Source organism: Phalacrocorax aristotelis, chromosome 1 (genome assembly GCF_949628215.1).
Source record: "Phalacrocorax aristotelis chromosome 1, bGulAri2.1, whole genome shotgun sequence".
Lineage (NCBI taxonomy): Eukaryota > Metazoa > Chordata > Aves > Suliformes > Phalacrocoracidae > Phalacrocorax > Phalacrocorax aristotelis.
Genome location: NC_134276.1, coordinates 125,019,245 through 125,033,983, shown reverse-complemented (window position 1 = coordinate 125,033,983; position 14,739 = coordinate 125,019,245). Strand labels below are relative to the sequence as shown.

The following is a 14,739-nucleotide window of genomic DNA, read 5'->3' as shown; positions in this document are numbered from 1 at the left end:
AATACAGACTATGGAAGCATTGCTCTCCAGAGTCTTATGTGTAATTCAAAGTGTTAGAAAAGTTAGACTCCTTAAGACCATTAAACTCAAACACTTCTTAAAAGTAAAGCATGGTCTTGTTGTACACGTTCGTTTTCCTTAATATGAAATTAAAGTGGCATTAAATGTTAGGACAGCAGAAAGGTGGGGGGGGGGTGTCCTCCCTTCATTTGATGTTTTATATCCTCCAAAATCCTTTTCCAAGTATATATTTAAGAAAAATCAAAGCTGATACTATCATGAGGATTGCTGTACAATGAAGCATACATCGAATTAGAGAATGTGTCAAATATAATGGGTGAACATTTTCATAACTCTTTTTGCTTTAAAGAACAAGAAAATATTAAGTAGTTATTTTCCACATGCTTCTAATAAGGTAAATATATATTTATATTTCATTTCAAAGATAATTCAGGTATTTGTGTATTATTAACCTTGGCACTTAGATAAAGGTCACATCCATGTTTCCAAGATAATCTTTCTTGTAACGAGCAAAGTTTACACCTCTGTTGATGCCTTGAGTCTGTCTGGCTATAGGATCTGGGAAAAGGGCACCGTACAATACACATAGAATGAAAAGAATCCTAGCAACCAGATCAAATACAAGTTTATAGTAGAAAACCGATACCCTGGATCAGTACCCTAAGCCCCTCACAATGTCTTCTGCTCGCTATTCTGTCATATCTGCAGATTTGCAACCTATGTCCTAGCATTTTTAGATCTCTTTCGTAATAAATTATTACTTGGTTTCCTACATATCCTATATCCAGTGGATTTAATAATAAACACATTGTCTAGTTATACAGTGGAAAAATTAGCTATGTTATGAAAAGATGTTACAAACCAAAGTTAAGTAACAGACCTCAAAAAACGTGTCTGAGCTTAGAAAGGATAAGCTGAAGTCAAAGGACTACAATATAATGAAGGAAAAATATTCATAGAAATACTACACATGGAATAAACATATATATTTGATAAAGGCAGTAACTAGAAAAAGAAAAAAGCCTACCCATATGTAAGAAACTATTTCAGCTCCTCCAAATCCAATAGAGGGTAACATATATCATTAATTACTGCTTTAGCAATATCCAGAGTGCCATCTGTACTGTGAATGCTGCTAGCCTAATACAAATCATAACATCTATCAAGAGCCCGACGAACTCTATTTCCCATGGTCTGTCTTCCTTAGACAGAAAGGGAAAATATCTTCACTTAATACTTACAGGACCAGTTTTGCTCTCATTTCTACTGGTAAAAGTCCAAAATAATTAGACTGAGGTATAATGATTAAAATGTCTCACTGTTGTTTCCGCCTCACCCCCAGCATTACACTCCTTTGTTTTATCAGATTTCTTAATATGTGTTGAGACCATCTAATTTTAAGCAATTAAAATGTTAGTTTGCATCACTTAAAGGTAAACGGAGACAGTGAAGGAAAAGAATTGTCACATAATTCAGTCCTCAACAACTCTATTTCTTCACTTAAATTTCTTTTTACAGTAACTTTTTACAACATCCAATGTAAAGAGAAAGCATTTTAATAACAAGTATATCCTCCAGAAATGAAAGTCAACTTCCTATTAAACTGCATTGACCCTTTGTTCCTTCCCCGTCACTTCCCTTCCCTCCACTGACAAACGCCACGTAACTGCCAACCGTAGAATTTTTAGAGATTTGACCCAGAAGTCCCAGGGACATAACTTACACTTATTTTATTTTCCCCATCAGTACTAGTAAAATCAAGTTATTGCTGTTACTCAACAGCACTTTCATATTATTTACCTAATACCATGATGAATTATCACATCTGCCATTGTCATGGGATTAAAAAACAGCCTGGTTTTACTCCCAGATTTTCTCCTCTGTGGCAGTTCTCAAAAGGCTAGCACTATTGTTCAGGAAAAAACCTGAAGTGTAGTGTAGTTTGGCATGGGCAAGTGAGCAGCAGATACTGCTCCTCTGGATTCCTCCTGCAAACAGCTTCTCTCAGATCCTGGGTGTGGTATTACCTGAATACTGTTCATTAAAGAAGCAATTAAAATATCTAAGTCAGAGAAGTGATTAAAATATGTAAGTCAGAGAATCCTAAGGAGTTTACAGTGTAGGAAGATGTACCTTTAAAAACTGTCCTGTAAAATTTTAGGTCTGACTCATTAATAGTTCGGCCTGTCATCAAGTTGATTTCAGCTTAGAAACAATGCCCTACCAATAAAAATAAATTATTTTTAATTGTTCAGGTTTGTTTTTCTCATATGGAATGGACTCTGCCATGGCATCTGTGACATTTATGTTGAGTTTTTTCGAAGTGGTTGAAAGCTTGGTTAGTTCAACCATTCACTCAACTGTATTACTCAGCTCCAAGAGGGTAAGAGGCATTGCTGAAAATTCTAAATATAGTGCCTAGTCTTGTGACTTAAGTGAAGTAATGGACATTTTGAGTCTTAACACCTCTCAGTATGTTATGCTGATTTTGAGGTTTGCTGTGTTTTCTGTCAGCAAGACAAAAATCACTTTGATTGCATGTCCAGAGCACCATGTTGTTTCTGGAAAGTCAGTAACAGCACTCACACTGATGGACCAATGCAGCACACTTAGGCATTCACAGCTCGCTTTCCTCAAGTGTTCACAAATTCAAGGAAAATATATTTGAAGATTTTCTGTGGCAGTCTGTAGCCTCCAGTTAAAAACAGTATGACAGCAACACCTCCCAAACCACTGCCTCCTCACCAGAACAACAGAACTGAGGTAGCAGTGAAGAGGTGAATGTTCATGCAATGAATGAATGCTAGCTGAGCAAACACCTAGCAACATCATTGTATAACCCTCCTTTAATAAGAAAAAGGAAAGCTTGGGGTGCTTTCACACTAGACAACATTTCAACACAGCTCAAAGTCCTATAACCTCGGTCATTCAAGTGAATAAATGCATATACTTTTTGCCTGTTGCAGAAGTCACCCTTTCTGCTACAACTCATCGTGCATATCACGATGATGTAACACAACTGCTTGACTTCAGCCTCAAGCTGGGCAGGAGACCTATGGATGACTACCAGCGTGGCTGCTGAGGTAAATAAGCAGAACTTGAACCATTGTGCTTCACGCTGCATGCTCATACAGTGTGAGCAACCAGAGCCCACAACCACCTAACTGCTCATGCTCAAGCTTCAACAAACATACTTCAGGTACAGTACACAATGCTCCAGCAGACATGACTGCAAATGTGGATGGAAAAAACCAAAATAATTCTGACAAGAAAAACGTTAAACTTGCATACATTTCAGGGATGTGAAACAATGCATCAACCAGATTTCATTGTCCTTTATAGGCTTCCAAAGGCCTGGGAAGGAACATAATTACACTTAGAAGAAATGTTAGGTTACAGTTCTTGAAGATCTGCCTTAAATCTAATATTCAAAGCACTTCCTTTCACATTCATTGCAGAGAGTGGATTTACAACTTTGTCCTTTTTTATTGGAGACACAAAACTTATCTAGTGTTTGCATAGCAACTACTGCAATGAGAGCATAAGGATTTCCCCTCTCTCATACGGAAACATTTTAAAAACAAATGAAGCTACTACCATAAGAAAAAAAAAAACCACACAAGACTGGCTGTTTAAAAATGTAAAGTAATGCATTCATAAAACTCACATTTTAATTACATATTGGATTTCAGCACATGGACAAAACCATCTCAGAGAAAGTATAAGCTGACTGAATTCAACTTTTTATGGATTTAACCAATATTCTGGTAAAATTTGTATAACTTCCAGTCATTGAGTCAAATTATGAATAAAATTAAGAAATTTTATCACCATTAAGCTTGGCTTACCCAAAACTAATATGCCCTACCACATTCCCAAACATGATTCTATTATACTTAGCTATGCAGAGGTTTTTCAGAAGCAGCTTAATAAATGTCACAGTTGTTTTTGTTTTCAATTTCAACATCCTCCCCTCAGTCAAGCACATTCTCAAACTCAGTAAGCCATTCTGTTTCAGATCCGTACCTAGAAAAGAGGAAAGTGAGTTATATAAGCCTAACTTCTTTTTTAAGTTTTGGTCACTTGAACCTGGGGGTACAACAGCTCCACATTTGGAGCAGCCAACCCCTGACCTAAATACCTGAAATCCAATGCTAAACATACCAACTTAGATGTAGGAAGGTGGGAAAAAAATGCAATTTGTTAATACTCAAATCTGAAACGTTTTCTTAACTTGCAAAATAGTACCATATACTCTTTACATGAAAGAGAAAAGTCTTTTCACTAGCAGCCCATCTTGTTCCCAAATTAAATACTGAATTGGCTCCAAAGAAAAGGCCACCATGAACCCTGGCAGGCTTAAAACTTCCCCTAAAATATGTGTTTCTAAAAATGTATCTAATATATAAATGGGTATGTGCATTTGCTTGCATATGTGTAAGCAGAGCAGGAGGATAAAAAGCCTCCAAAGTGAAGTCAGCAAGTATAGCATCAATATAGGTCAATTCAAGATAGATAAAATAGACTGCCTATGCGGGTGGTGTGGGAACACCACCAACCAGTGGAGAATGTTTAGGCTCGCCCTAGGAGGTACGCACATCGATTCCCTTTCAAGAAAGCAGCAGACAATAGCTGCCAAGAACCTTCAAGCTTACATATTTTGCTAACCCTCATGAAGGACGAGGGAAGAAAACATAACATGGTATATGAAGGAGCAGCCACTTTGGAAGGTGTCCGCTTGTCCTTGCTTTGTTCCCCTCCTGTGCATAAAGCTCTAGATGATGACTGCCATACTTTGTAAATAGCAAAATTATCCTATTTCAATCAGGATTAACTGGGTAGGGGGAATAAGAATCTGACAAAGTGATATTTTATAGCCTGCAAATGACCCTCTTGTATATCTAGGCTAATGCAGTTAACCAAACGACTAGCAAGTTCTGTCTAGCGATAATTGTGTCTTTTTTATTTTCAGCATTTGAAACCACATTATGAATTAATGATTAAAGCTAGAATGTATTACATCAGAAACATACTGTACATGAAAGCATGCTACAGCTGCTTTATTTTCAGAGTGACATCTGAAAATAGGAAAATATAACCGAAACATCACAGACCGTCAGCCAAGGAGCAAGAAGAGATCAAATAGGGCATGTAGCCAAATGTCCTTCAGCCACATAACGACACTGGGTTATAAATCAATTTGGGGTACAATAATGAGGCAGAGAATGTTTGACTGAATTAACAGTTGTTTGAAGAACAGAGTCTAGGAGTCTTCATATGAAGGGGTAAGGGAAGCATACATGCACATAACCCTCCTCTTTCCTAAAAAAAGCTTTTTTTCTATGACAGTTTTTGAAAGGCAGAGAAAGAAAACTGGAAAACAACTAAAGACGGAAAAAGTAAGTACCTCTCTTGGCTTTAGGAAGACTGTTCAGACCAATTTTAAAAGAGTTTAAGAAACCATTGGTCATAGAACAGCTAGAACTAGTTAAATCCACTTTCTCATCCTAACAATTTAGGGTTTTTTCCTAAGAAATAGAGAAACATTTTTTTCCAAAGCAAGAAACAGTTACTGCAGCTGCTGAGCACACATGCAAGTAGCTACAAATAAAAAAACACACACACACACACACAAAAAAGACCAACACAAAAAAGGGCTGATTCTAGATATACACTGTTATTGGCACTTTGAGTGGACATATAACTAAAAGACCTGATTTTCTTTATGCTTAAGCAGGTTATTTGGCTTTTAACACAGTGAACTACCAAGACTGCAGGAGAATGGAAAAAATCTTACTTCAACACATCATAACTAACAGATCTGAGAGGAAAAGTTGTTCTTTAGCTAAACAATTTATCACAAGAGGCTACTGAAATTATTATTTATTATTTGTTATTTAAACATGTTAATTAAATCTATGAAGCAAGCCTTGGTTAGAACTGTAACTATTAAAAAAATTCTCAGACTCATCTTTAGCTTTCTGCTGTAGTCTAAAACAATGTGTTAGTCCTCTTTGAAGAGGATCAGTTTGAAAAAAAACATGTGAACTTAAATTCTGGACAAGAGCAACTATGCTAAGGATTAACACGCTTTGAACAAACATGCATTGACTTTGTACCTTTAGATGATTCACCAAGGGCTCCCAAACCAATCTGGCCCGAGGTCCTACTAAGACAAGGGAAAACGGAACTTCCAATCAGCCCATGCTTCAATTCCCAACACATTCAGACGTAGGAGACATACAGCAATACGTTTAGCAGTATTAGGACAGATAGCAAGAAAGACTCCAGGTAGCAAAATCTCCCAGGCAGCAAGATCCCCAGAACTACAGAGCTTCAATACCTAGAGCTATACCCAGAAGCAATTTGTAATCCATTGGAAAGTTTTAATACAATTTCTGCAAAAGAGGAAACTAGCAGCATTGTTCATCAGTTGTAGCTTCAAAGCCATCTTTAACTAGTTAACCATGCTACAATGCATTGCTTCAACCTCTGTTTCACCTGTGGCCTCCAAGATGAGGTGCAGGCCAAGTCCATCTTAAAGAAAATGCACACCCTCACATTATTAGGTCTATAGAAAAAAGGTACACACTTAGCTTCAAAGTGAAATCTCTGTTTGACATTAGCATTATTTCTTCTCTTATTACTCCCAGTCTTGGCTACCAGAAAAAGTTGCAACTGTATCGGCAAACCTGATTAAAGTCTTTTGCCTATTTGGTAATCCTCAGCTACACGTCTTCACGCAACCTTGCATCAAGGAAAACTTAAATACACTATCTCAAGCTAAATTTGCAGTAACAATTAAGGTTCACGTTTTCTGCCAAAAAACGGAATGGGGCACCACCCAAGTCCAGTCTTCAAACACTCTATTTATTATACATACACAGAGCTACTTCAGTAAGAACACCAGAAAAAAGGGCTTATGGTCTTGGGTTAAATGTATATAAACAAAGATTTTATGTGTATGAACAGGACCCTCCAGAAGTCAAGGAATTTTATCCCCTTGCACAGGAGTGACACAACCTACATCACAGAATCAGAGACTGGTAGGGGTTGGAAGGGACCTCTGGAGATCATCTTGTTCAACTGCCCTGCTTGAGCAGGCACACCAGAGCAGGGGGCACAGGAACGCGTCCAGGCAGGTTTTGAATATTTCCAGGGAAGGAGACTCCACAGCCTCCCTGGGCAGCCTGTGCCACTGCTCTGGCACCCTCACAGGAAAGAAGTTTTTTCTTATATTGAGGTGGAACTTCCTGTGTTCCAACTTGTGCCCATTGCCCCTTGTCCTGTCATTGGGCACCACTGAAGAGAGTCTAGTCCCATCGTCCTGACACCCACCCTTTAGTATTTATAGATATTGATGAAATCCCCCCTCAGTCTTCTCCGGGCTGAACAAACCCAAGCCTCTCAGCCTTTCCTCATAAGGGAGATGCTCCAGATCTTTCCAAATGAAAGAACACAATTCCTGAGGAATGTTTGTCCCATTGTTTTTAACCAGTCCCATTCCTCCAAATGATGGCAAACTCGAAGTCTTCCCAGACAGTCCCATTCAGTACTAATGTACCTTTATTTAAATGACAATGTTTAATCTATACGGTTCTAATCACAATTTCAGCACATAAATCATTGTCATTTGCATTGAGCATGTGGAAAACATACTAATGTTTGCAGTCACCTTCCACCTGTCTAAGAGCAAGTTGACGCTGTATGACTGAGCAGCTTATGCAGGACTGGCAGCAATAAGCAGGATGCCTGCAGTTCAACAGAGGAAGTGCACATGGCAATATAGAAAGTTCTGCATTTTACCACTGCTGATAACTGATAATATACAAATAAGGGCATACTTAGCATAAGAGATAGGCACAATGCCTATTCGGCCCAAGGATCAAAATGTGGCCCCAGACATTTATTTCTATATAAAATGTGTATTAAAATTGTTTTAGAGAACATCCAGTTCCTGTAAATGTTATGGGAAAATGACATTTACGACTAACCAGTCTCCTCCAAGTAACATGATGTGTTATTGTTGGCTGAGTGCCATATTCTGTCATACCAAAAATATTAGCTAATTGAAGGTAAAAAAAGTTTGTATGAATTGGATCCTTGCAAAATTATGCACAGTTCTGGTCAAGACAGCAGCACTAGCACTGCCCCAGGCGAATCAGATACCAGAAAAGCACCTATTTTCCCAACTATCCCGCAGAAAAAGCATCCATAAAACAAAGGTCCACCTTAAAACCTACACACTATGATAGTATACACAGAATAAAAAAAACCCAACCACAATCAAATTATAGACAGGATTTATCTTTTGAAAGTGCTTAAAGAAAACTCAGATTGTTCTCCTAATCTAAAACAAGTATTATTAAACTGAAAAGCGTAAAAAGATGACAAGGGTTACAGAGCTGAAGCAACAGACTCATTCAGGGAATTGGAACTTCTGCAAACTCCTGAGTCACTTGAAGGATGCAGATTAAATAGCCAAGACAAAAAAACTCAGCCCTCCAACTATTACACTTCCATCAGCAGTAAACACAGCATGGTGGTGATAACTAAGCTGTATTTGCCTCGTAGAAACTGAGCACACATGGCTGCGGTAATCAGTGCTAGTAGCAGCCTGACCAGAAATTTGCAGAACTTGGGCAAGCTGCACTCCCTTGTTTACACCTGTGTAAACACAGTGTAAACACTGTCCTATTTATCTCTGTAGTACTGAGTGTTTTATAACACCGGTGATTTTAAAAACTGCTCAATAACTGTGGTCAAGCAATAATGTTCTAGCAGTAATGCTTAAAGTATATATTTAAAACAAAACTCAAGTTCATAAAGACACAGGATGTCTCAACTTGCTTTCGTTCAATATAAAATATCATATCAAATGCAATCATTTCAATGACACTGTGATTTAAAAAAAAAAATCACAAGCTACAAAACGCAGTAGTTGTCTTCATTTATTTCTTGTAGTCACCATACTATTAAAACCTCATTGGGTTAATATTAATTCTCAAAATAACCTGTTACAGTAAGTCAACACTGCTTTTCCATTTTAATAAATCTGAAGTTCAGGCACAACATTTAATTGTTAAAGATGAAGAAAAGACAAAAGCAGGACCTGGATTAGTAACTGAGAAGTTCTGCCACAGCCTTGTTGCTTTGACCCCTATACCACATCTCTTGTGGTTCATCTTTCCATTTCCTTCTGAAAGCTTTCCATCTGCAAAACTATAATTTCCTGGCTGACGTAAATTTGAAGAGTTCCAAATTCTGGTGTTGCATCTGAAACTACTTGCTTTATTTCTGACTTTACAGGCAGTCTGGAGAGAGGGTGAGAGAGACAGAGAGAGGTTTGGGAAACGAATATCCACTATGGCAATATGAAAAAACCCCATACTACTAACCAGCAAAACCCAAGTTGTATTCCCATGGGCTGGTTAAGTTATTGATGCATTTGGATTCAGAACAGAAGAGGAATAACAGTCACACTCCATGCACAATTATACACCATTGAGATGCCAACACTAATAGATACTGACTTCAAAGAATAACTGAAATAGCTGTTAAATATAGAAAAATAGAAGAAGAAAGAAGAGTGCATCTCAGAAATGGTGACAAATAAGAATCCAGCCCATAATTCATTGTGCCACACTTTCTAGTAGGTGAACTCTCAAACCCAAGAGTTCGTAAGGCTAACTTCAAGTAAAGCTTGTTAATACTGTGGTCTTCTCAGGTCAGTGCTCATTTACATTTTTTTTTCAGGATGTGCAGTCAAGGAAAAAAAAACATGAAACCAAAAGAAAAACCTGCCAACAATTTAATAGGTTAGCAACTTCTTCACTACCACCTAAGAGTCCTGCACCTTCCTATCATAATCTCAGACATCGTGGATGGCTGCCATTACAAGATTGGAAATGAACAGACAAAATTAGTAACTATCACTTCCACATTCGAACATTTACTGCCACAGAAAGCACTAATACTTTTTACACAAAAGTAATGTTTTGATAGGTCATTTCCAAGAACATCTAGATATGGAAAGAATATAATTCAAGACAGGAAATTGTTTTCTTAAACTGAGATTTCGTAATAAAACAAAATTCCATTTTAGTGCTGAATTAAAATTACTCCAACTAGAGATGAATGTTAAACCAGCCTTAAATCTTAAATTAATCAACATAAATTTGTTAAAAATTTCTAATGCCATTTACTGTCACCAAATTTACACAAGATTTCACAACATTTATGAGCGCCAATATCCCCAAATCACCAGGAAGAATTTTCAGTAGCTTAGTAGTTTTGAAACCAGGGTTCACGAACAATGTTACTGTTCCAGATTAATTAATTTTTAAAGGAATATATTATCTGTGTATGTTTACTCAGCATCAGAGCTAAATACATCTGGTTAACCATTTGACATTTTGCCCAAGTTAACCCAGAAGTGGCAACACCATTCATCATATATGACTTTTATTAAGACTTGTAAAGCAAGTCAGCATTTTAAGCATCAGATAAAACAACGATTACTTCTTTGTGGAGTAATAAGCAGAACTCACACCCCCCTCACTGAAGTTCTCATTTTAAAAAATAAACTTATCTGGAAATTTGCCCTACAGAGTCTCTTGCAGTTGCGACACTTTGTGGAGGTTTGCATCCTAGTATAAACTAATGATTTAAAATACAGATATGTCCGTTATATACTGGAAAACAAATTTTAAAGTAAGTGTTCAGATTCTGTTGGGAAGTGCTGACTGATTCAGATAAAGCCAACAAATTACACAACAGCTATGGTATGTTGTTGCTGCTGTAATTTCAAAGGCTTTTGACTTTGGGGGGGGGGGGGGGGGGGGGGGAGAAGCATCAATAAAGGTAATAGGGAGCCATAAAAGTAGCTGTAACACATGTCTTCATAAAAACTATACATCAATAAGTAGAATTGTAGGCAAAGAAAAAAAAATGCATAGCCACCCCAAGACCAGAAACCCATTTTAACAAACCCAAATTCTGTTGCCATAAACTCTGGAAGACACAGACAGACTGGCTTTCTTCTGAAAATAAATATTTAACTGCATTAGTGTCAAAAATTACAAGAACTTGCAAGATTTACCAGAAATTATGAAGCATGTTTCTTCTCTTATTAAAGGCCAGACCATGGCTTATTGCTCACTGGGAAGAATGCCTCAGACAGAGGCATGACTTCATCTACATTTAAAAGATTTCAGCTTAGTGTTTTTATTTGCATTGTACAGGGGAAAATTCAAGCACATGTCCAAAAACTTTAGAAGCAAGTCTCCCTCATGTTATAACCTGTAGAACCTCTAGTAAGCCATGTCTTTTTACTCGGGGAAGGGTGAGGAGCGTATGAGTTAGATAAAAATATGTATCTCTATGAATTAAAAAAAAAAAAAAGACACTCAAGATCTCAGTCTCTTCTGCAGACTGATCTGATAAAAATCAAAATATTGATAAGGTATATATTAAAATTGCCTCAGTACTTTGGTGGAAGGACCGATGGAAGTGCAGCTTTACAAACCAATACCTATTTCACTTGCACCTTAAAGAACACAGCCTTTTCTAAAGTTATCATTATAAAATTGCTTAAAAACAAAAAAGTCATTGTTTTTATTCTCATTATTCTAAGAATAATGATTCATTCTAGAATGCAAAAATAAAGAAATAAGGGCCTTGCAATCTCATTCTCCCATGCTGTCTTTAATTTCCCTGAGACTCAAAGGAACAGCAGCCCCCTTAGAATCCTGTAAAAACTTAAACAACACTGATGTAATACAGGTCCCCCATGACAACAGAAAACCCCACTTAAAGACAAAATGATATCACATGTCACCAATAAGACAATGAGCTATTTTGGGAATTTCCACATCTTGTAGAGATCAAACACATAGTCATTATGCTGCTAAATATAATGTAGTGTAGCCAAAGCTATATGCATTTCAAGAAAAAAAAAAATCAAACTGGAAATCAAGACAACACAATTGAATGATTGAATGCATGGTATTAACACCAAGAAGCTACAGTACGCATAATACTGAGGAAAGTGATTACAATGACCAGAGGAGAGCTGTTCTTCAGGGAAATGTATTCCTTCAAGGAAATAAAAAAGCAGGCTATTGCAAACAAGTACGATAGTAAGCCACAATAAAAGTCTGAAGCACAGAAGCTCTGAAGGAAAAGTAGTAAGAAACTGCCCTGACTCTGTTTAACTACCTAATATTCACGTTCATAAAAACAATTTCCAATGCCTGTTTTTGCTGGCCTGGATTCAGAAAGAGTTCTTGTAGTCATATGAAGTCAACTGCCTGGAATTATCAGTCGAAGCTTTGCCTAAATTCTATACCTACCTATGCCTAATATGAAATTACATGATCATGAAATTCATCCAGAAATGAAAATTATAAGAATATTTTATTGGACAGGGGAGTGCCTGTGCCTTTCTTTAATTATTTTTTTAAGCCAACTTTTTTTGACCTTTGCATATTTTTGGTAAAATTGTGCTCTAAAATACTCTGGATACTCTTCTTCAGGAAAAGAGCATTTTGGATGAGTTTAACACAAAGAATTTTTATTCTGTCACAAAAGTAGGCAAGATATCACAAAGTGCCATTATCAGTTACAGCACTTTTTCAGTTAAATGTGTGATTTTTCCCTAGTTCAAATGATATTTATAATCCAGCTCTGACCTGCAGAAGTCAGGTTGCCCAAAAAAGCTGACCAAAAACAAGTGATGAATTTAAAACAAATAAAACAAACCAAACCAAAAAAAGCCCTAATATTTTAAGATGCTTTTCCATTCCTAAGTGCACGTGTGCAGACACAGTTGCTCTGACCTACTGAACCATGAAACAGGAATTCAGCAGCCAAGGAAAAAATTCTTCTGCAAATATTAACAGACTCCCAGTTGACTTCTTACAATATCAGTCTCAACTCTGTCCAAGAAATCATTATCTGTTCAGCATTGTTGAGTGCATTTTATGTATAGGAATACATGAATATTTCTGTATAGGAATACATTCATAAGCATACAGTTATCAAAAACAAGTGCAAAAAATTATTTAACTACACAAGGTAAAAAAAATACCATGCTTAATACACCCCTTTTTTCTTTTTAGAAGCGCATTAAAATCTTTAAGTCAAAGCTTCTGCACTATGCTCCGTAACTTAACTTCAAGGGATTTATTTTGCAGAAGTATTTTTTCAAAAATAAATAGATCTCAGAGGTTAGAAATATTTGCTTATATTTCTGTTTGAATATTAAAACTGCATATTATCTTTTGAATGAAGGGAACATTTTTAAATACCCTAAAGTCTTCTAGCATGACCAAAGAAACAGAATCTCTTGAAAATCCTTCTCAGTTTATACAATGATCCAGGTCAGATACCTATAGTTTAGGCACTTTCGTTCAAATAACCCTTGCAACACAGACTTAACCTGACACTAGGTTAGACTACCTCAGCCAAGCACTCAGTTTGGGCTGGAACCTCAAGTGTTTCACCGAAGCACGTCTTAAAGCATTCCAGATAGCTTGAGAAATGAAGTTAGAGAAGAAAAAAAGAGGAGAAAATGACAGGAAAAAAGTACAAATTGTACATAGACTGATGCTGACTGGAAGGACTGCTGGGATTATTCACTCCAACATGTCACTTTATTATTTATGCACAATTATCTTATTCGCATCATTAAAAAAAAAAGTATACAGCATCCCTATGAGAATTATAGTTGTTGGTTACTATTTGGTCTAAGAGTTTTTTTTCTAAAGCAATTTAAGGGGCATCAGTCACTGGATCATTACAATTTCATTGGCCAGAGAGATATCAACTAGTTAATACAGAAGTGTTGGGTAAAATACTAATTAATTAATTTAGGTCTTAATCACCTCAGCTAAACTTGCCTTACAAAACTAAATTATAGTGAAGCAAGCTAAAATAAATCAAATGCTAATAAGCCCAAGTCTATTTTAACAGTATTAATATGTCTTAACTTCATGCACACACAAAAACTGAGTTCATTCCAAATGAAATTGTTAGTTATGCTTCTGTTATGGTTTTATATCTATGGCAACGGTAACTCATCAATTGAACTTCACTACTAAAGCATTTAGAGACAAGGGTGGGGAGGGAAGAGGTTTTTACACTAAAAAGAACTCAAACTGAAAGTAGCACTGAAATGTGGACAAAAGTTCGTACACCAACAACACAGTAAAAAGCTGCCTTTGAAGATGGCTCAGTCTTCTCCCCATTTATTTGTTCTGTCAACCAGCAGCATTCCTTCAGGCTCATTTCACAAACCTTTCCCTCTCCACTTATATCTTTTCATGTGTGTTTCCCCCACTATGTTAATTGACTGTTGTGAAGAATTTGGGGCTGCTTTACTTTTTTGTTATCAACTCTGTTTATTGTTACTTCCCATTAAATCAATTTTTCATAAAAAGCATTACATTCAATATATTGCAACATATGCACTAAAATTAAAACAATGGGGATGGTGAAGATGGTATAAGAAGTTTCATAGTCAGAGTTCTATTCAATATCACCATTAAATCAGACAGGTCTGATGGACAGTTGTAGGATGGCAGGGACTTCCTCTCTCTGTGCAGGAAAACTACAGTGCTGCTAAAGGGGATGTTGCTGAGGCAGCCTACCAAATGCCCAGAAATATATGCCTCCAGTCAGTCAACAGCTAATAAACAGCTATGCAAAGGAGGTTGT

At 36.8% G+C, this 14,739-nt stretch overlaps 2 protein-coding genes across 8 annotated transcripts in view; one reads left to right on the top strand and one right to left on the bottom strand.

The window, feature by feature from the left end:
• CMSS1 (cms1 ribosomal small subunit homolog) overlaps positions 1–14,739 on the bottom strand; it is a 255,582-nt gene that overhangs the window by 217,503 nt on the left and 23,340 nt on the right. The window lies entirely within an intron of this gene.
• The window catches only part of FILIP1L (filamin A interacting protein 1 like), a 217,751-nt gene that overhangs the window by 181,528 nt on the left and 21,484 nt on the right, over positions 1–14,739 (top strand). The window contains exon 2 of one of the 5 annotated variants that reach the window (XM_075105314.1): positions 5,371–5,420. The exons of the other annotated variants lie outside the window; for them this stretch is intronic. The gene's annotated coding sequence lies outside the window, so the exon portion shown is untranslated. The remainder of the gene's footprint in view (positions 1–5,370; positions 5,421–14,739) is intronic. 5 annotated transcript variants of the gene reach the window in all.